The 22,721-nt window shown below is 45.5% G+C and overlaps 1 non-coding gene across 1 annotated transcript; it reads right to left on the reverse strand.

The window, feature by feature from the left end:
• Nucleotides 1–20,604: 20,604 nt before the first annotated feature.
• TRNAR-UCG (transfer RNA arginine (anticodon UCG)) lies at nt 20,605–20,677 on the reverse strand. Its single transcript has one exon. It is a non-coding gene; the product is annotated as a tRNA-Arg (tRNA).
• Between the last annotated feature and the right edge of the window lie 2,044 nt (nt 20,678–22,721).

Raw genomic sequence — 22,721 nt, forward strand, 5'->3', positions numbered from 1 at the left:
TCCCACAACTTCCAGTTGTTGGATTTAATATAACTTGTCCAGGTAAAAAGTTTAGACTTTACCTAAAAAGTTGCCAATTTCAGCTCTGCATTGTTTTTGCTGCTGTGCTCTGATTGGCCAGCCTGCAGCAGCTTCTGCCAGGCTGCCTTGATGAGGTGTGAAGTGGCCAGGCTTCACACAAAGGAATGTGCTTGGGGGAGAGAATCTCCCCTCAGCAGATGGTGAGGCAGGAAGGGGGAGGGCTGCCAAACTGGTCTTCAAAGGCAGAGAAGGACATTTGGAGCACCCAGCAACACCCCCACATCCTGCAACCCCAGACAATTAGGTGCCCCCTTGATTAGATTAGGAGAGGGCAGGAGAGGGGTGTGTTTATGATTTTTAGCCACACCAGTGGGTGGGCTCAGCCAGATGTAACCTCCAAAAATCAGATTCATCCATGTTGGATTTTTAGAGACTGTTGCCTTCTGGGATGGATTTTTGCCACACTTCCCAGGAAGTGGTCATCACAGGGGGACGACCCTGTCCCTGATTGGAGAACCAGGGCCCCCCTGCTTTTCACCCAGGAGCAAGGATAAAACTGGCAGACCTGCACCCACGCCTCAGATCCCCACCAAATTTCAAGAAGAAAGAACTTAAGGAGAAGAAGGACTGCCCTGCTGGACCCCTGGCCTGCACCTGGAACCTGCACTCAGAAGGACTGCACCAGCTGCACACTTGGGCTTCACCACAAGAAGGACTTTGCCTGGCTTCAACTGGTTCAAGGAGGGACTCCCTGTTTGCTACAGGTGAAAAATTGCTAAACCAGAGTCCCCTGCACCAACTCCTGAAGAAAGCGACCAGCTGACCACTGTCCAGTGGCCAAAAAGGAGTTTGCGCCAGGTGCATTCTGGGAGTTGAAGTCCGCACCCCCAAGGACCATCACAGAACTTCTGGACCCTTGGGGTGAGCTGTGGACCCCAAAAGAACCTTAAAAGAACATCTGGGTGAAGCCGCAGAAGTTTGGAAAAGATTTGAGAATTTTTCGAAAAAAGCTCCAGAGAGGGACCGACCCGCCGCGGAAATTCTAGCCGGCTTGCCTCAACCGCGACCCGGCCTGACTTCGTGGTTCGTCCCGGTAAAGAAAAACATCCAAAAAAGAGACTAAGTCCGAACGTAAAAAGTTGACCGGGACCTCCCAGCCATCGTATCCGAGAAGGGCTCCATGGATGTCGGATCAAGATCCGGGTTTACCCCGGTCGAAGGATTTTCATCTCGAAAAAATGACTGAGTCCGAAGGTAAAAGTCTCCACCGAGGAAACCCACATCGCGTATCCGGACAAGGGCTCCAGGAGGTCGGATTCAACTGGCAGGTTCGTCCCGGTGAAGAAAAACTTCAAAATAAAGACTAAGTCAGAAGGTAACTTTTTAACCGAGGCCTCCCGCGACCTGTAGCCGAGCAGGGCTCCATCGCGGTCGGCCTGAAAGTTTGACTTTGCCCCGGTCGAGGTGCAACCAGATGACCCGATTGGCGCTTTTTGTTTCTAAGCGCTAGAAAAGTAATAATTCTTTAAAAATTCATATCTCCGGTTCCCCTGAACCGATTTTAATCGTTTTTGTGTCATTTTAAAGATAAAAATATAAACTATTTTTATGAATTGGTTTTGGATTTTTAAACTGTTTCCTGTGTTTTATTTAATTACTGTTTTGTGATATTTGAATGCTTTACACTTTGTCTCCTAAGTTAAGCCTTAACGCTCGTTGCCAAGCTACCAAGGGTTGAGCTGGGATTAATTTACTGAGACCTAACTGTACCTATGTGGAGGTTAGTGGCTTGTTGCTAGGTGTAGGTACCTACCTGCCCTACCAATAACCCATTTTCCAACAGGGACAATTAGCATTATTCCTGGAGAAAATCATAGAGCTTCTACGCATGCATAGTTTCTGCTTTCTGCACGCACACACTCCCTGCACTGCATCTACCCACAGTTCTGTTAAGAATGATTGTGCCGTGTCATATTGTTGCATACGTATTGCATATCCATGGCATTTATGAAGAGGTACTTTGGTATGGCAGAAGGACAGAAAAGTAGCAATGCTGAAGGCAGAACGTGACTGATTGTGCAGTTTGCATTGGGCTTTCTTAATGAGTGAGAGTGAAAGGAGTATTGTAAGAGTGTGTTTCCAGTTTGTATGTAAAGATAAGTTGGGTGCAGTGAGAAAACGACTCAACCTTGAAGGGACTCGAACCCTCAATCTTCTGATCTGAAGTCAGTCGCCTTATCCATTAGGCCACATGGTCACTGACTGCAATATGTTTGGGTGTTTAGGGTTAGGTGGTATGAATGGATGTGGAACATATCAATTACAGGTGCGCAGGACAGGATCCCATACCGTTCTTCATCTTCTTTCCATCAAAGGAGTTTTTTCAAACAATATCTAGATAATTTCCAAAGTTTCATATCTTATGATGTGCTTTTTTGCCGTTAATCCTCCTTTCTTCTTTTATTGAATACTCTGTTTTATGCTGCTATGGTATTTTTGGATTATTTGAAAAGAGAATGAAACTGCTTTGACAGTAGTTCAGACTTCCCATTTCTTGACTTGCTAATTTGCTCCCTGAATTAGCTTATACAAGTGACATGAACAGGGCCTTGACCTAAGCACGTACCTGAAAGCCTGTCACCACCTCTAGAAATAAAATTCACAGCAGCTCAAAACATTCATTTTGAAAGAGAATATTTCAAGTGAGTCCAAGTTTAATTTCAATAAAGAAAGCTGTATAAAATGACACGCTGCACATTTGGGTAACCAGCATGACTCTTTTCAGTGAAGAAGTGGAATGGTTCTGTTGCAATATACTATCACCCTGGCAAGCTGCTACGAGGAAGAGTAAACAATATGATTAGGTTTCAGCAAAAATGTACTAGTTCAGGGTGTGCACCTCAGATAGACTTAAACGTACACACCCTGGTCTGTGAGAGTAGTGCCCTATCCATTGCGGCATTGAGGGTAATCTGCAAGACAGAGTTCCAAAATCATCATTTCATCTCAGTTCATGGCCACATACAGTATTTCTGCAGTCATTCGTTTCACTTTTCTGTCTTTAATTAAACTGACCATTTTAAACCTCCGGCACCCACCACTTCAATCTTACAATTTTTGTGCTATCATAGGGCCTTGGAACTTTTGGCAAGTGGACAGAAGCAGTCAGAGAACCACATGACAATACATACTCCTTTGCCTTATACGTTTCACAACAAACTGCTCTTGGAAAAAGACGTTAACCGGTCCTTGCTCTCAGACAGACACAGAAAGCCTATCACCACCTCTACGAACATATTTCAATCAACCCAATATATATCATTCAACAATTATGCCTCTGTATCAATATAACTACAACTCGAGACAGAAAGGAATTTAAAAAACAATCTGCCCATTTGAATAACCAGCATAGTTTTAATGACGTACAAATTGGAATGTGACAATTTCAGAGTTCCTCATTCATAAGAAGTCTGTGAGATAGTATCTCAGAAAGATCTCAAGTTTATAGCAAAAATGGTTGTAAGGGTGATTTATACCACACAATTGCAACTAGGTGCCTCAATCTGCAAGAGACCTGTCCTAGACAGATTACACAATTGGGGCAGCAGCAAAGGCAGCAATTGTGTCATTCCTTTATGATTCTTCTCCAGTACTATATTTTTTCTGAGGGACTGTGAGAAAACAGGGCTGATTGCAGAGGCCCCATAACTTTTTGCCCCCATTTTCCTCTTTTTGCTGGTGTTTTCCTGACTTTGTTGGTGCCCTGGGTACTGCTAACCAGTCCCAGGGCCTGTGCTCTGTGTAAAATGGATATGCAAATTAGGCTAATTATAATTGGCTAAGTTAACCTACCTATAAGTCCCTAGTATATGGTAGGGCATGTAGGTTTAGGGACCACAGCATAGGTGGTGCACACCTAGGTGCATTGCTGAGGTGCCCAGTGTCATTTTAAAAGCAAGCCTGCCTTGCTGGCTGCTTTTAAATTGAAGTTATATGCACATTCGACTTTGGAATTAAAGGTACTTCCAAAGTCTTAAACTACCTTATTATTACATATAAGTCACCCCTAATGTGTGCCCTATGTGCCCCTAGGGCTGGGTGCCATGTAACTATAAGCAGGGACTTTATAAAAATAGATTTATAAGCCCTGGTGAGGTAAAAACAGCCAAATTTGTTTTTCCCTCATTGAAGTAAATGGCCTTCATAGGCTAGAATGGGCAGACTTTATTTTAAATTTTAAAGTATCCTTAAATGTTACATACCAAGAATTTGGTATCAAATTGATTGTTGTAATAAATCCCACAACTTCCAGTTGTTGGATTTAATATAACTTGTCCAGGTAAAAAGTTTAGACTTTACCTAAAAAGTTGCCAATTTCAGCTCTGCATTGTTTTTGCTGCTGTGCTCTGATTGGCCAGCCTGCAGCAGCTTCTGCCAGGCTGCCTTGATGAGGTGTGAAGTGGCCAGGCTTCACACAAAGGAATGTGCTTGGGGGAGAGAATCTCCCCTCAGCAGATGGTGAGGCAGGAAGGGGGAGGGCTGCCAAACTGGTCTTCAAAGGCAGAGAAGGACATTTGGAGCACCCAGCAACACCCCCACATCCTGCAACCCCAGACAATTAGGTGCCCCCTTGATTAGATTAGGAGAGGGCAGGAGAGGGGTGTGTTTATGATTTTTAGCCACACCAGTGGGTGGGCTCAGCCAGATGTAACCTCCAAAAATCAGATTCATCCATGTTGGATTTTTAGAGACTGTTGCCTTCTGGGATGGATTTTTGCCACACTTCCCAGGAAGTGGTCATCACAGGGGGACGACCCTGTCCCTGATTGGAGAACCAGGGCCCCCCTGCTTTTCACCCAGGAGCAAGGATAAAACTGGCAGACCTGCACCCACGCCTCAGATCCCCACCAAATTTCAAGAAGAAAGAACTTAAGGAGAAGAAGGACTGCCCTGCTGGACCCCTGGCCTGCACCTGGAACCTGCACTCAGAAGGACTGCACTAGCTGCACACTTGGGCTTCACCACAAGAAGGACTTTGCCTGGCTTCAACTGGTTCAAGGAGGGACTCCCTGTTTGCTACAGGTGAAAAATTGCTAAACCAGAGTCCCCTGCACCAACTCCTGAAGAAAGCGACCAGCTGACCACTGTCCAGTGGCCAAAAAGGAGTTTGCACCAGGTGCATTCTGGGAGTTGAAGTCCGCACCCCCAAGGACCATCACAGAACTTCTGGACCCTTGGGGTGAGCTGTGGACCCCAAAAGAACCTTAAAAGAACATCTGGGTGAAGCCCCAGAAGTTTGGAAAAGATTTGAGAATTTTTGGAAAAAAGCTCCAGAGAGGGACCGACCCGCTGCGGAAATTCTAGCCGGCTTGCCTCAACCGCGACCCGGCCTGACTTCGTGGTTCGTCCCGGTAAAGAAAAACATCCAAAAAAGAGACTAAGTCCGAACGTAAAAAGTTGACCGGGACCTCCCAGCCATCGTATCCGAGAAGGGCTCCATGGACGTCGGATCAAGATCCAGGTTTACCCCGGTCGAAGGATTTTCATCTCGAAAAAACGACTAAGTCCGAAGGTAAAAGTCTCCACCGAGGAAACCCACATCGCGTATCCGGACAAGGGCTCCAGGAGGTCGGATTCAACTGGCAGGTTCGTCCCGGTGAAGAAAAACTTCAAAATAAAGACTAAGTCAGAAGGTAACTTTTTAACCGAGGCCTCCCGCGACCTGTAGACCTGCAGGGCTCCATCGCGGTCGGCCTGAAAGTTTGACTTTGCCCCGGTCGAGGTGCAACCAGATGACCCGATTGGCGCTTTTTGTTTCTAAGCGCTAGAAAAGTAATAATTCTTTAAAAATTCATATCTCCGGTTCCCCTGAACCGATTTTAATCGTTTTTGTGTCATTTTAAAGATAAAAATATAAACTATTTTTATAAATTGGTTTTGGATTTTTAAACTGTTTCCTGTGTTTTATTTAATTACTGTTTTGTGATATTTGAATGCTTTACACCTTGTCTCCTAAGTTAAGCCTTAACGCTCGTTGCCAAGCTACCAAGGGTTGAGCTGGGATTAATTTACTGAGACCTAACTGTACCTATGTGGAGGTTAGTGGCTTGTTGCTAGGTGTAGGTACCTACCTGCCCTACCAATAACCCATTTTCCAACATAATTGGAAGCAGCGACGGGATCCTGTACTTGTGTTCAATATCACGTTACAGTTTTGAGTAAAACAAATAAAAAATCCTTTAAATTGTCCTAGTGCAAACATTGTTTTTAATTTTTTTGGGATTAATTTCAATTATTGAATTTTTGTAATTTTTCTAAATTCTTGTTTCCAATTTTTGCAAAAAGTTTTTGTTGACACAAAACTAGGGAACCATGGAGCTTGATCTGGCTAGCCTACCCACACTGACAGTAGTCCAGCTTAGGGGGTTGTGTATTGAAAGAGGGTTGCCTGCAACCAGTGATCTCAGGAAGCAAATCCTGATCACATCCCTGACAGCATGGGCTGAGGCCCAAGAGGTAGAGTCAGAAGAAGCTCCAGAGGAGGGAGAAAGAAGGGAGGATGCAAGCTCTAACCACTCAGGGGAGGGAAGGCATCTGAGCCCAAGTGAGGATGAGGAAGAACGGTCCTCAGTAAACACAGTCACTAGGGGCAGATCCAAAGCTAGTGGTGGGAAGGGGGTCCTTTCAGGAGGAGAGAACCCATCCATCAGAGAAAGAGAGGTGGAGGCCCAGCTAGCATACATAGCTTTGGAAGCAGAGAAGCTGGCCCTAGAAAAGAAAAAGTGGGCATACAAAGAGAAAAGAGATGGAAGCAGCGATAAAGAAGCTGAGGTGTCCATGGGTGGGGGAGTTTGCCCCATATTACCCAAGGGGGTGGTTCCTGCTTTTGTAGATGGGGATGACATAGATAAGTGGCTGGGGGCCTTTGAGAGGGCACTCCAAATGAGAAGGGTTAGGCCTCAATACTGGGGTTCCCTTTTGTGGGAGTTGGTCCCCAACTCAGGGAGGGATAGGCTTCTGACCTTAAGGGGGGAGGAGGCAGATTCATACCCTAGTATGAAGAGGTGCTTAGCCAAGAAGTTTGGTCTGACCCCAGAGCAATATAGAATGAAGTTCAGGGACACCCAGAAGGTCAGTACCCAGTCTTGGGTTGACTTTGTGGACATTTCACTAAAGGCACTAGAGGGCTGGATTATTGGTAACAAAGTAGATACTTATGAGGGGTTATACAATCTGATCATGAGAGAGCACATCTTGACCAATTGTACCCAAGAAAGGTTACGCCAGCATCTAGTGGACTCTAAGCAGACCAACCCTAGAGAGCTATGGGAGGCAGCTGATGAGTGGTTGAGAACCAGGGTGGTTGTCAAGTCCCAGGGGGGAGACTCCAAGAAGGGGGGGACAGGTCCACAAAAACCTAAGGAGGGAGGTGGTAAGCCCACCACAGAGACTCCCTCTGTACCCCAGAACCCTAAGAAGGAGGAGAGTAAATCCCACTCCCACTCTGACTAGCAGAGACAGTTAGACCCAGGGTTAAAAAAGCTCTTGGACAGTAGGGCTTGCTTTGACTGTCAGCAGACAGGTCACTTCAGAGGAGATGCAGCCTGTCCAAGGAAGGTGGTTAGCACTGGGCTGTCCAGTGTAGCCATAGAGGAGGATTCCTCAGATGATGAAGTCCTCCTAGCATTGTGCTGGGAGACAGGACCAGATGGTAAGCTGGTGATCCCTGAGGGTGGGAGTAGGCACTTCCACCACATTCAAGTGAATGGGATCCCTACCACTGGCCTGAGGGACACCTGTGCCAGTCACACTATAGTGAGTGACCGGTTAGTGACGCCAGACATGTATGTCCCAGGAAAGACAAAGAAAGTCAGGATAGTCACAGGGGAGGTCACCTCCAAACCTGTAGCCATAGTGCCCCTAGAGAGGGAGGGTATCCTTGACTGGATTAGGGTGGTAGTCAGTGCTGACCTCCCCCTAGATTGTATCCTGGGCAATGACCTCCCAGAGGAGAGTCTCGTCCCAGATGGGGTGGTCGCCCAGGGCGCCCCTCCAACCCAAAGTCCTGGGGAGTCAGTCCCTACAGTTAGGAGACAGGGGTCCCCAAGAAAAGGAAAGAAGAAAAGGAAGGGTAGGCCACTCTTAAAGAGAGTTCCAGGGAGCCAAAGGCCTTCTGCCCCAGTAGGGGGGGAGCCCAGAGTTGGCACTGGTGAGGCCTCACCTGACCCCAAGGAAGTCCTGAGTAGTCAGGCAGCTGTCCAGATGCAAGGTGTTGCCACTGCACTGACAGAAGGGAGAGTGGAAGGAGGGTGTCTGCCACAGGAGGTGGTAGCCCCCCACTCTAGACAGCAAGAGGGGTGCCAGGACCCCAAAGTTGCCCCTAAAGCAGCTCAGCCACCTGTCAGTGGAGAGCTTAGGGTGTGGTTCTGGGTACTGACAGCTGTCAGTAGCCTCTGCTGGGTGCTAGCCTTCCTGGCAGCAATGTACTTGGCCTGGGAGGCAGACCCCATGGCCAATAGCAAAGTAGGCCCCCTGACCCTATTGGTCATGGTGGGGTTGCTCAAGTGTTGGGTGACCTCTTTGGGTAAGCTAGGTGTTGCCCTAGCAAAGTTTGGAGTAGGGGAGGTGGGCACCTCACTACCCAAGTTGGCAGAGAGAAAGGAGGAAACCCCCCTAGAGGAAAGTTTCAGTTTGAGTTGGGTCCTTTTACTGTTGGGATGGCTTCACTACCCATAGGGAGTGACCCTGACAGGAGGATATAAGGCAGAGTAGGCCCTGCAAAGGGACAGCCAGTTTTCTTCACTGTCTTCCTCGCCTAACAAGCCAGGAAGACTCTCCCAGGGTTGGGCTGAGTCTCCTGGGCGTGTGGGCTGGGGGGGGGGGTTGTGTGAGAAAACAGGGCTGATTGCAGAGGCCCCATAACTTTTTGCCCCCATTTTCCTCTTTTTGATGGTGTTTTCCTGACTTGGTTGGTGCCCTGGGTACTGCTAACCAGTCCCAGGGCCTGTGCTCTGTGTAAAATGGATATGCAAATTAGGCTAATTATAATTGGCTAAGTTAACCTACCTATAAGTCCCTAGTATATGGTAGGGCATGTAGGTTTAGGGACCACAGCATAGGTGGTGCACACCTAGGTGCATTGCTGAGGTGCCCAGTGTCATTTTAAAAGCAAGCCTGCCTTGCTGGCTGCTTTTAAATTAAAGTTATATGCAAATTCGACTTTGGAATTAAAGGTACTTCCAAAGTCTTAAACTACCTTATTTTTACATATAAGTCACCCCTAAGGTGTGCCCTATGTGCCCCTAGGGCTGGGTGCCATGTAACTATAAGCAGGGACTTTATAAAAATAAATTTATAAGCCCTGGTGAGGTAAAAACAGCCAAATTTGTTTTTCCCTCATTGAAGTAAATGGCCTTCATAGGCTAGAATGGGCAGACTTTATTTTAAATTTTAAAGTCTCCTTAAATGTTACATACCAAGAATTTGGTATCAAATTGATTGTTGTAATAAATCCCACAACTTCCAGTTGTTGGATTTAATATAACTTGTCCAGGTAAAAAGTTTAGACTTTACCTAAAAAGTTGCCAATTTCAGCTCTGCATTGTTTTTGCTGCTGTGCTCTGATTGGCCAGCCTGCAGCAGCTTCTGCCAGGCTGCCTTGATGAGGTGTGAAGTGGCCAGGCTTCACACAAAGGAATGTGCTTGGGGGAGAGAATCTCCCCTCAGCAGATGGTGAGGCAGGAAGGGGGAGGGCTGCCAAACTGGTCTTCAAAGGCAGAGAAGGACATTTGGAGCACCCAGCAACACCCCCACATCCTGCAACCCCAGACAATTAGGTGCCCCCTTGATTAGATTAGGAGAGGGCAGGAGAGGGGTGTGTTTATGATTTTTAGCCACACCAGTGGGTGGGCTCAGCCAGATGTAACCTCCAAAAATCAGATTCATCCATGTTGGATTTTTAGAGACTGTTGCCTTCTGGGATGGATTTTTGCCACACTTCCCAGGAAGTGGTCATCACAGGGGGACGACCCTGTCCCTGATTGGAGAACCAGGGCCCCCCTGCTTTTCACCCAGGAGCAAGGATAAAACTGGCAGACCTGCACCCACGCCTCAGATCCCCACCAAATTTCAAGAAGAAAGAACTTAAGGAGAAGAAGGACTGCCCTGCTGGACCCCTGGCCTGCACCTGGAACCTGCACTCAGAAGGACTGCACCAGCTGCACACTTGGGCTTCACCACAAGAAGGACTTTGCCTGGCTTCAACTGGTTCAAGGAGGGACTCCCTGTTTGCTACAGGTGAAAAATTGCTAAACCAGAGTCCCCTGCACCAACTCCTGAAGAAAGCGACCAGCTGACCACTGTCCAGTGGCCAAAAAGGAGTTTGCGCCAGGTGCATTCTGGGAGTTGAAGTCCGCACCCCCAAGGACCATCACAGAACTTCTGGACCCTTGGGGTGAGCTGTGGACCCCAAAAGAACCTTAAAAGAACATCTGGGTGAAGCCCCAGAAGTTTGGAAAAGATTTGAGAATTTTTGGAAAAAAGCTCCAGAGAGGGACCGACCCGCTGCGGAAATTCTAGCCGGCTTGCCTCAACCGCGACCCGGCCTGACTTCGTGGTTCGTCCCGGTAAAGAAAAACATCCAAAAAAGAGACTAAGTCCGAACGTAAAAAGTTGACCGGGACCTCCCAGCCATCGTATCCGAGAAGGGCTCCATGGACGTCGGATCAAGATCCAGGTTTACCCCGGTCGAAGGATTTTCATCTCGAAAAAACGACTAAGTCCGAAGGTAAAAGTCTCCACCGAGGAAACCCACATCGCGTATCCGGACAAGGGCTCCAGGAGGTCGGATTCAACTGGCAGGTTCGTCCCGGTGAAGAAAAACTTCAAAATAAAGACTAAGTCAGAAGGTAACTTTTTAACCGAGGCCTCCCGCGACCTGTAGACCTGCAGGGCTCCATCGCGGTCGGCCTGAAAGTTTGACTTTGCCCCGGTCGAGGTGCAACCAGATGACCCGATTGGCGCTTTTTGTTTCTAAGCGCTAGAAAAGTAATAATTCTTTAAAAATTCATATCTCCGGTTCCCCTGAACCGATTTTAATCGTTTTTGTGTCATTTTAAAGATAAAAATATAAACTATTTTTATAAATTGGTTTTGGATTTTTAAACTGTTTCCTGTGTTTTATTTAATTACTGTTTTGTGATATTTGAATGCTTTACACTTTGTCTCCTAAGTTAAGCCTTAACGCTCGTTGCCAAGCTACCAAGGGTTGAGCTGGGATTAATTTACTGAGACCTAACTGTACCTATGTGGAGGTTAGTGGCTTGTTGCTAGGTGTAGGTACCTACCTGCCCTACCAATAACCCATTTTCCAACATAATTGGAAGCAGCGACGGGATCCTGTACTTGTGTTCAATATCACGTTACAGTTTTGAGTAAAACAAATTAAAAATCCTTTAAATTGTCCTAGTGCAAACATTGTTTTTAATTTTTTTTGGATTAATTTCAATTATTGAATTTTTGTAATTTTTCTAAATTCTTGTTTCCAATTTTTGCAAAAAGTTTTTGTTGACACAAAACTAGGGAACCATGGAGCTTGATCTGGCTAGCCTACCCACACTGACAGTAGTCCAGCTTAGGGGGTTGTGTATTGAAAGAGGGTTGCCTGCAACCAGTGATCTCAGGAAGCAAATCCTGATCACATCCCTGACAGCATGGGCTGAGGCCCAAGAGGTAGAGTCAGAAGAAGCTCCAGAGGAGGGAGAAAGAAGGGAGGATGCAAGCTCTAACCACTCAGGGGAGGGAAGGCATCTGAGCCCAAGTGAGGATGAGGAAGAACGGTCCTCAGTAAACACAGTCACTAGGGGCAGATCCAAAGCTAGTGGTGGGAAGGGGGTCCTTTCAGGAGGAGAGAACCCATCCATCAGAGAAAGAGAGCTGGAGGCCCAGCTAGCATACATAGCTTTGGAAGCAGAGAAGCTGGCCCTAGAAAAGAAAAAGTGGGCATACAAAGAGAAAAGAGATGGAAGCAGCGATAAAGAAGCTGAGGTGTCCATGGGTGGGGGAGTTTGCCCCATATTACCCAAGGGGGTGGTTCCTGCTTTTGTAGAGGGGGATGACATAGATAAGTGGCTGGGGGCCTTTGAGAGGGCACTCCAAATGAGAAGGGTTAGGCCTCAATACTGGGGTTCCCTTTTGTGGGAGTTGGTCCCCAACTCAGGGAGGGATAGGCTTCTGACCTTAAGGGGGGAGGAGGCAGATTCATACCCTAGTATGAAGAGGTGCTTAGCCAAGAAGTTTGGTCTGACCCCAGAGCAATATAGAATGAAGTTCAGGGACACCCAGAAGGTCAGTACCCAGTCTTGGGTTGACTTTGTGGACATTTCACTAAAGGCACTAGAGGGCTGGATTATTGGTAACAAAGTAGATACTTATGAGGGGTTATACAATCTGATCATGAGAGAGCACATCTTGACCAATTGTACCCAAGAAAGGTTACGCCAGCATCTAGTGGACTCTAAGCAGACCAACCCTAGAGAGCTAGGGGAGGCAGCTGATGAGTGGTTGAGAACCAGGGTGGTTGTCAAGTCCCAGGGGGGAGACTCCAAGAAGGGGGGGACAGGTCCACAAAAACCTAAGGAGGGAGGTGGTAAGCCCACCACAGAGACTCCCTCTGTACCCCAGAACCCTAAGAAGGAGGAGAGTAAATCCCATTCCCACTCTGACCAGCAGAGACAGTTAGACCCAGGGTTAAAAAAGCTCTTGGACAGTAGGGCTTGCTTTGACTGTCAGCAGACAGGTCACTTCAGAGGAGATGCAGCCTGTCCAAGGAAGGTGGTTAGCACTGGGCTGTCCAGTGTAGCCATAGAGGAGGATTCCTCAGATGATGAAGTCCTCCTAGCATTGTGCTGGGAGACAGGACCAGATGGTAAGCTGGTGATCCCTGAGGGTGGGAGTAGGCACTTCCACCACATTCAAGTGAATGGGATCCCTACCACTGGCCTGAGGGACACCTGTGCCAGTCACACTATAGTGAGTGACCGGTTAGTGACGCCAGACATGTATGTCCCAGGAAAGACAAAGAAAGTCAGGATAGCCACAGGGGAGGTCACCTCCAAACCTGTAGCCATAGTGCCCCTAGAGAGGGAGGGTATCCTTGACTGGATTAGGGTAGTAGTCAGTGCTGACCTCCCCCTAGATTGTATCCTGGGCAATGACCTCCCAGAGGAGAGTCTGGTCCCAGATGGGGTGGTCGCCCAGGGCTCCCCTCCAACCCAAAGTCCTGGGGAGTCAGTCCCTACAGTTAGGAGACAGGGGTCCCCAAGAAAAGGAAAGAAGAAAAGGAAGGGTAGGCCACTCTTAAAGAGAGTTCCAGGGAGCCAAAGGCCTTCTGCCCCAGTAGGGGGGGGGCCCAGAGTTGGCACTGGTGAGGCCTCACCTGACCCCAAGGAAGTCCTGAGTAGTCAGGCAGCTGTCCAGATGCAAGGTGTTGCCACTGCACTGACAGAAGGGAGAGTGGAAGGAGGGTGTCTGCCACAGGAGGTGGTAGCCCCCCACTCTAGACAGCAAGAGGGGTGCCAGGACCCCAAAGTTGCCCCTAAAGCAGCTCAGCCACCTGTCAGTGGAGAGCTTAGGGTGTGGTTCTGGGTACTGACAGCTGTCAGTAGCCTCTGCTGGGTGCTAGCCTTCCTGGCAGCAATGTACTTGGCCTGGGAGGCAGACCCCAGGGCCAATAGCAAAGTAGGCCCCCTGACCCTATTGGTCATGGTGGGGTTGCTCAAGTGTTGGGTGACCTCTTTGGGTAAGCTAGGTGTTGCCCTAGCAAAGTTTGGAGTAGGGGAGGTGGGCACCTCACTACCCAAGTTGGCAGAGAGAAAGGAGGAAGACCCCCCTAGAGGAAAGTTTCAGTTTGAGTTGGGTCCTTTTACTGTTGGGATGGCTTCACTACCCATAGGGAGTGACCCTGACAGGAGGATATAAGGCAGAGTAGGCCCTGCAAAGGGACAGCCAGTTTTCTTCACTGTCTTCCTCGCCTAACAAGCCAGGAAGACTCTCCCAGGGTTGGGCTGAGTCTCCTGGGCGTGTGGGCTGGGGGGGGGGGGGGGTTGTGTGAGAAAACAGGGCTGATTGCAGAGGCCCCATAACTTTTTGCCCCCATTTTCCTCTTTTTGATGGTGTTTTCCTGACTTTGTTGGTGCCCTGGGTACTGCTAACCAGTCCCAGGGCCTGTGCTCTGTGTAAAATGGATATGCAAATTAGGCTAATTATAATTGGCTAAGTTAACCTACCTATAAGTCCCTAGTATATGGTAGGGCATGTAGGTTTAGGGACCACAGCATAGGTGGTGCACACCTAGGTGCATTGCTGAGGTGCCCAGTGTCATTTTAAAAGCAAGCCTGCCTTGCTGGCTGCTTTTAAATTAAAGTTATATGCAAATTCGACTTTGGAATTAAAGGTACTTCCAAAGTCTTAAACTACCTTATTTTTACATATAAGTCACCCCTAAGGTGTGCCCTATGTGCCCCTAGGGCTGGGTGCCATGTAACTATAAGCAGGGACTTTATAAAAATAGATTTATAAGCCCTGGTGAGGTAAAAACAGCCAAATTTGTTTTTCCCTCATTGAAGTAAATGGCCTTCATAGGCTAGAATGGGCAGACTTTATTTTAAATTTTAAAGTCTCCTTAAATGTTACATACCAAGAATTTGGTATCAAATTGATTGTTGTAATAAATCCCACAACTTCCAGTTGTTGGATTTAATATAACTTGTCCAGGTAAAAAGTTTAGACTTTACCTAAAAAGTTGCCAATTTCAGCTCTGCATTGTTTTTGCTGCTGTGCTCTGATTGGCCAGCCTGCAGCAGCTTCAGCCAGGCTGCCTTGATGAGGTGTGAAGTGGCCAGGCTTCACACAAAGGAATGTGCTTGGGGGAGAGAATCTCCCCTCAGCAGATGGTGAGGCAGGAAGGGGGAGGGCTGCCAAACTGGTCTTCAAAGGCAGAGAAGGACATTTGGAGCACCCAGCAACACCCCCACATCCTGCAACCCCAGACAATTAGGTGCCCCCTTGATTAGATTAGGAGAGGGCAGGAGAGGGGTGTGTTTATGATTTTTAGCCACACCAGTGGGTGGGCTCAGCCAGATGTAACCTCCAAAAATCAGATTCATCCATGTTGGATTTTTAGAGACTGTTGCCTTCTGGGATGGATTTTTGCCACACTTCCCAGGAAGTGGTCATCACAGGGGGACGACCCTGTCCCTGATTGGAGAACCAGGGCCCCCCTGCTTTTCACCCAGGAGCAAGGATAAAACTGGCAGACCTGCACCCACGCCTCAGATCCCCACCAAATTTCAAGAAGAAAGAACTTAAGGAGAAGAAGGACTGCCCTGCTGGACCCCTGGCCTGCACCTGGAACCTGCACTCAGAAGGACTGCACCAGCTGCACACTTGGGCTTCACCACAAGAAGGACTTTGCCTGGCTTCAACTGGTTCAAGGAGGGACTCCCTGTTTGCTACAGGTGAAAAATTGCTAAACCAGAGTCCCCTGCACCAACTCCTGAAGAAAGCGACCAGCTGACCACTGTCCAGTGGCCAAAAAGGAGTTTGCGCCAGGTGCATTCTGGGAGTTGAAGTCCGCACCCCCAAGGACCATCACAGAACTTCTGGACCCTTGGGGTGAGCTGTGGACCCCAAAAGAACCTTAAAAGAACATCTGGGTGAAGCCCCAGAAGTTTGGAAAAGATTTGAGAATTTTTGGAAAAAAGCTCCAGAGAGGGACCGACCCGCCGCGGAAATTCTAGCTGGCTTGCCTCAACCGCGACCCGGCCTGACTTCGTGGTTCGTCCCGGTAAAGAAAAACATCCAAAAAAGAGACTAAGTCCGAACGTAAAAAGTTGACCGGGACCTCCCAGCCATCGTATCCGAGAAGGGCTCCATGGACGTCGGATCAAGATCCAGGTTTACCCCGGTCGAAGGATTTTCATCTCGAAAAAATTACTAAGTCCGAAGGTAAAAGTCTCCACCGAGGAAACCCACATCGCGTATCCGGACAAGGGCTCCAGGAGGTCGGATTCAACTGGCAGGTTCGTCCCGGTGAAGAAAAACTTCTAAATAAAGACTAAGTCAGAAGGTAACTTTTTAACCAAGGCCTCCCGCGACCTGTAGCCGAGCAGGGCTCCATCGCGGTCGGCCTGAAAGTTTGACTTTGCCCCGGTCGAGGTGCAACCAGATGACCCGATTGGCGTTTTTTGTTTCTAAGCGCTAGAAAAGTAATAATTCTTTAAAAATTCATATCTCCGGTTCCCTGAACCGATTTTAATCGTTTTTGTGTCATTTTAAAGATAAAAATATAAACTATTTTTATAAATTGGTTTTGGATTTTTAAACTGTTTCCTGTGTTTTATTTAATTACTGTTTTGTGATATTTGAATGCTTTACACTTTGTCTCCTAAGTTAAGCCTTAACGCTCGTTGCCAAGCTACCAAGGGTTGAGCTGGGATTAATTTACTGAGACCTAACTGTACCTATGTGGAGGTTAGTGGCTTGTTGCTAGGTGTAGGTACCTACCTGCCCTACCAATAACCCATTTTCCAACAGGGACAATTAGCATTATTCCTGGAGAAAATCATAGAGCTTCTACGCATGCATAGTTTCTGCTTTCTGCACGCACACACGCCCTGCACTGCATCTACCCACAGTTCTGTTAAGAATGATTGTGCCGTGTCATATTGTTGCATACGTATTGCATATCCATGGCATTTATGAAGAGGTACTTTGGTATGGCAGAAGGACAGAAAAGTAGCAATGCTGAAGGCATAACGTGACTGATTGTGCAGTTTGCATTGGGCTTTCTTAATGAGTGAGAGTGAAAGGAGTATTGTAAGAGTGTGTTTCCAGTTTGTATGTAAAGATAAGTTGGGTGCTGTGAGAAAAAGACTCAACCATGAAGCTACTCGAACCCTCAATTTTCTGATCCGAAGTCAGACGCCTTATCCATTAGGCCACATGGTCACTGACTGCAATATGCTTGGGTGTTTAGGGTCAGGTGGTATGAATGGATGTGGAACATATCAATTACAGGTGCGCAGGACAGGATCCCATACCGTTCTTCATCTTCTTTCCATCAAAGGAGTTTTTTCAAACAATATCTAGATAATTTCCAAAGTTTCATATCTTATGATGTGCTTTTTTGCCGTTAATCCTCCTTTCTTCTTTTATTGAATACTCTGTTTTATGCTGCAATGGTATTTTGGGATTATTTGAAAAGAGAATGAAACTGCTTTAACAGTAGTTCAGACTTCCCATTTGTTGACTTGCTAATTTGCTCCCTGAATTAGCTTATACAAGTGACATGAACAGGGCCTTGACCTAAGCACGTACCTGAAAGCCTGTCACCACCTCTAGAAATAAAATTCACAGCAGCTCAAAACATTCGTTTTGAAAGAGAATATTTCAAGTGAGTCCAAGTTTAATTTCAATAAAGAAAGCTGTATAAAATGACACGCTGCACATTTGGGTAACCAACATGACACTTTTCAGTGAAGAAGTGGAATGGTTCTGTTGCAATATACTATCACCCTGGCAAGCTGCTACGAGGAAGAGTAAACAATATGATTAGGTTTCAGCAAAAATGTATTAGTTCAGGGTGTGCACCTCCGATAGACTTAAACTTACACACCCTGGTCTGTGAGAGTAGTGCCCTATCCATTGCGGCATTGAGGGTAATCTGCAAGACAGAGTTCCAAAATCATCCTTTCATCTCAGTTCATGGCCACATACAGTATTTCTGCAGTCATTCGTTTCACTTTTCTGTCTTTAATTAAACTGACCATTTTAAACCTCCGGCACCCACCACTTCAATCTTACCGTTTTTGTGCTATCATAGGCTCTTGGAACTTTTGGCAAGTGGACAGAAGCAGTCAGAGAACCACATCACAATACATACTCCTTTGCCTGATACCTTTCACAACAAACTGCTCTTGGAAAAAGACGTTAACCGGTCCTTGCTCTCAGACAGACACAGAAAGCCTATCACCACCTCTACGAACATATTTCAATCAAACCAATATATATCATTCAACAATTATGCCTCTGTATCAATATAACTACAACTCGAGACAGAAAGGAATTTAAAAAACAATCTGCCAATTTGAATAACCAGCAGAGTTTTAAGGACGTACAAATTGGAATGTGACAATTTCAGAGTTCCTCATTCATAAGAAGTCTGTGAGATAGTATCTCAGAAAGATCTCAAGTTTATAGCAAAAATGGTTGTAAGGGTGATTTTTACCACACAATTGCAACTAATTGCCTCAATCTGCAAGAGACCAGTCCTTGACAGATTACACAACTGGGGCAACAGCAAAGGCAGCAATTGTGTCAATCCTTTATGATTCTTCTCTAGTACTATACTTTTTCTGAGGGACAATTTGCATTGTTCCTGGAGAAAATCATAGAGCTTCTACCAATGCATAGTTTCTGCTTTCTGCACGCACACACTCCCTGCACTGAATCTACCCACAGTTCTATTCAGAATGATTTGGGCCATGTCATGTTATTGCATACGTATTGCATATCCATGGCATTTATGAAGAGGTACTTTGGTATGGCAGAAAGACAGAAAAGTAGCAATGCTGAAGGCATAACGTGACTGATTGTGCAGTTTGCATTGGGCTTTCTTAATGAGTGAGAGTGAAAGGAGTATTGTAAGAGTGTGCCTCGAGTTTGTATGTAAAGATAGGTTGGGTGCTGTGAGAAAAAGTCTCAACTATGAAGGGACTCGAACCCTCAATCTTCTGATCCGAAGTCAGACGCCTTATCCATTATGCCACATGGCCACTGACTGCAATATGTTTGGATGTTTAGGGTTAGGTGGTATGAATGGATGTGGAAAATATCAATTACAGGTGCGCAGGACAGGATCCCATACCGTACTTCATCTTCTTTCCATCAAAGGAGTTTTTTCCAACAATATCTAGATAATTTCCAAAGTTTCATATCTTATGCTGCGCTTTTTTCCCGTTAATCCTCCTTTCTTCTTTTATTGAATACTCTGTTTTATGCTGCAATGGTATTTTTGGATTATTTGAAAAGAGAATGAAACTGCTTTGGCAGTAGTTCAGACTTCCCATTTCTTGACTTGCTAATTTGCTCCCTGAATTAGCTTATACAAGTGACATGAACAGGGCCTTGACCTAAGCACGTTCCTGAAAGCCTGTCACCACCTCTAGAAATAAAATTCACAGCAGCTCAAAACATTAATTTTGAAAGAGAATATTTGAAGTGAGTCCAAGTTTAATTTCAATAAAGAAAGCTGTATAAAATGACACGCTGCACATTTGGGTAACCAGCATGACTCTTTTCAGTGAAGAAGTGGTATGGTTCTGTTGCAATATACTATCACCCTGGCAAGCTGCTACGAGGAAGAGTAAACAATATGATTAGGTTTCAGCAAAAATTTATTAGTTCAGGGTGTGCACCTCAGATAGACTTAAACTTACACACCCTGGTCTGTGAGAGTAGTGCCCTATCCATTGCGCATTGAGGGTAATCTGCAAGACAGAGTTCCAAAATCATCCTTTCATCTCAGTTCATGGCCACATACAGTATTTCTGCAGTCATTCGTTTCACTTTTCTGTCTTTAATTAAACTGACCATTTTAAACCTCCGGCACCCACCACTTCAATCTTACCGTTTTTGTGCTATCATAGGGCCTTGGAACTTTTGGCAAGTGGACAGAAGCAGTCAGAGAACCACATCACAATACATACTCCTTTGCCTGATACCTTTCACAACAAATTGCTCTTGGAAAAAGACGTTAACCGGTCCTTGCTCTCAGACAGACACAGAAAGCCTATCACCACCTCTACGAACATATTTCAATCAAACCAATATATATCATTCAACAATTATGCCTCTGTATCAATATAACTACAACTCGAGACAGAAAGGAATTTAAAAAACAATCTGCCCATTTGAATAACCAGCAGAGTTTTTAGGACGTACAAATTGGAATGTGACAATTTCAGAGTTCCCCATTCAAAAGAAGTACGTGAGATAGTATCTCAGAAAGATCTCAAGTTTATTGCAAAAATGGTTGTAAGGGTGATTTATACCACAGAATTGCAACTAGGTGCCTCAATCTGCAAGAGACAAGTCCTTGACAGATTACACAATTGGGCAACAGCAAAGGCAGCAATTGTGTCAATCCTTTATGATTCTTATCCAGTACTATATTTTTTCTGAGGGACAATTTGCATTATTCCTGACGAAAATCATAGAGTTTCTACACATGCCTAGTTTCTGCTTTCTGCACGCACACACTCCCTGCACTGCATCTAACCACAGTTCTGTTAAGAATGATTGTGCCGTATCATATTGTTGCATACGTATTGCATATCCGTGGCATTTATGAAGATGTACTTTGGTATGGCAGAAAGACATAAAAGTAGCAATGCTGAAGGTATAACATGACTGATTGTGCAGTTTGCATTGGGCTTTCTTAATGAGTGAGAGTGAAATGAGTATTGTAAGAGTGTATTTCCAGTTTGAATGTAAAGATAAGTTGGGTGCTGTGACAAAAAGACTCAACCATGAAGGGACTCGAACCCTCAATCTTCTGATCCGAAGTCAGACGCCTTATCCATTAGGCCACATGGTCACTGACTGCAATATGTTTGGGTGTTTAGGGTTAGGTGGCATGAATGGATGTGGAATTATCAATTACAGGTGCGCAGGACAGGATCCCATACCGTTCTTCATCTTCTTTCCATCAAAGGAGTTTTTTCAAACAATATCTAGATATTTCCAAAGTTGCATATCTTATGATGTGCTTTTTTGCCGTTAATCCTCCTTTCTTCTTTTATTGAATACTCTGTTTTATGCTGCAATGGTATTTTTGGATTATTTGAAAAGAGAATGAAACTGCTTTGACAGTAGTTCAGACTTCCCATTTCTTGACTTGCTAATTTGCTCCCTGAATTAGCTTATACAAGTGACATGAACAGGGCCTTGACCTAAGCACGTACCTGAAAGCCTGTCACCACCTCTAGAAATAAAATTCACAGCAGCTCAAAACATTCATTTTGAAAGAGAATATTTCAAGTGAGTCCAAGTTTCATTTCAATAAAGAAAGCTGTATAAAATGACACGCTGCACATTTGGGTAACCAGCATGACTCTTTTCAGTGAAGAAGTGGAATGGTTCTGTTGCAATATACTATCACCCTGGCAAGCTGCTACGAGGAAGAGTAAACAATATGATTAGGTTTCAGCAAAAATGTATTAGTTCAGGGTGTGCACCTCAGATAGACTTAAACTTACACACCCTGGTCTGTGAGAGTAGTGCCCTATCCATTGCGGCATTGAGGGTAATCTGCAAGATAGAGTTCCAAAATCATCCTTTCATCTCAGTTCATGGCCACATACAGTATTTCTGCAGTCATTCGTTTCACTTTTCTGTCTTTAATTAAACTGACCATTTTAAACCTCCGGCACCCACCACTTCAATCTTACCGTTTTTGTGCTATCATAGGGCCTTGGAACTTTTGGCAAGTGCACAGAAGCAGTCAGAGAACCACATCACAATACATACTCCTTTGCCTGATACCTTTCACAACAAACTGATCTTGGAAAAAGACTTTAACCGGTCCTAGCTCTCAGACAGACACAGAAAGCCTATCACCACCTCTACGAACATATTTCAATCAAACCAATATATATCATTCAACAATTATGCCTCTGTATCAATATAACTACAACTCGAGACAGAAAGGAATTTAAAAAACAATCTGTCCATTTGAATAACCAGCATAGTTTTAAGGACGTACAAATTGGAAAGTGACAATTTCAGAGTTCCTCATTCATAAGAAGTCTGTGGGATAGTATCTCAGAAAGATCTCAAGTTTATAGCAAAAATGGTTGTAAGGGTGATTTATACCACACACTTGCAACTAGGTGCCTCAATCTGCAAGAGACCAGTCCTTGACAGATTACACAATTGGGGCAACAGCAAAGGCAGCAATTGTGTCAATCCTTTATGATTCTTCTCCAGTACTATATTTTTTCTGAGGGACAATTAGCATTATTCCGGGAGAAAATCATAGAGCTTCTTCGCATGCATAGTTTCTGCTTTCTGCACGCACACACTCCCTGCACTGCATCTAACCACAGTTCTGTTAAAAATGATTGTGCTGTGTCATATTGTTGCATACGTATTGCATATCCATGGCATTTATGAAGAGGTACTTTGGTATGGCATAAAGACAGAAAAGTAGCAATGCAGAAGGCATAACGTGACTGATTGTGCAGTTTGCATTGGGCTTTCTTAATGAGTGAGAGTGAAAGGAGTATTGTAAGAGTGTGCCTCCAGTTTGTATGTAAAGATAAGTTGGGTGCTGTGAGAAAAAGACTCAACCACGAAGGGACGCGAACCCTCAATCTTCTGATCCGAAATCAGACGCCTTATCCATTAGGCCACATGGTCACTGACTGCAATATGTTTGGGTGTTTAGGGTTAGGTGGTATGAATGGATGTGGAACATATCAATTACAGGTGCGCAGGACAGGATCCCATACCGTTCTTCATCTTCTTTCCATCAAAGGAGTTTTTTCAAACAATATCTAGATAATTTCCAAAGTTTCATATCTTATGATGTGCTTTTTTGCCGTTAATCCTCCTTTCTTCTTTTATTGAATACTCTGTTT

This window comes from Pleurodeles waltl, chromosome 4_1 (genome assembly GCF_031143425.1).
Source record: "Pleurodeles waltl isolate 20211129_DDA chromosome 4_1, aPleWal1.hap1.20221129, whole genome shotgun sequence".
In the NCBI taxonomy this organism is placed as follows: Eukaryota; Metazoa; Chordata; class Amphibia; order Caudata; family Salamandridae; genus Pleurodeles; species Pleurodeles waltl.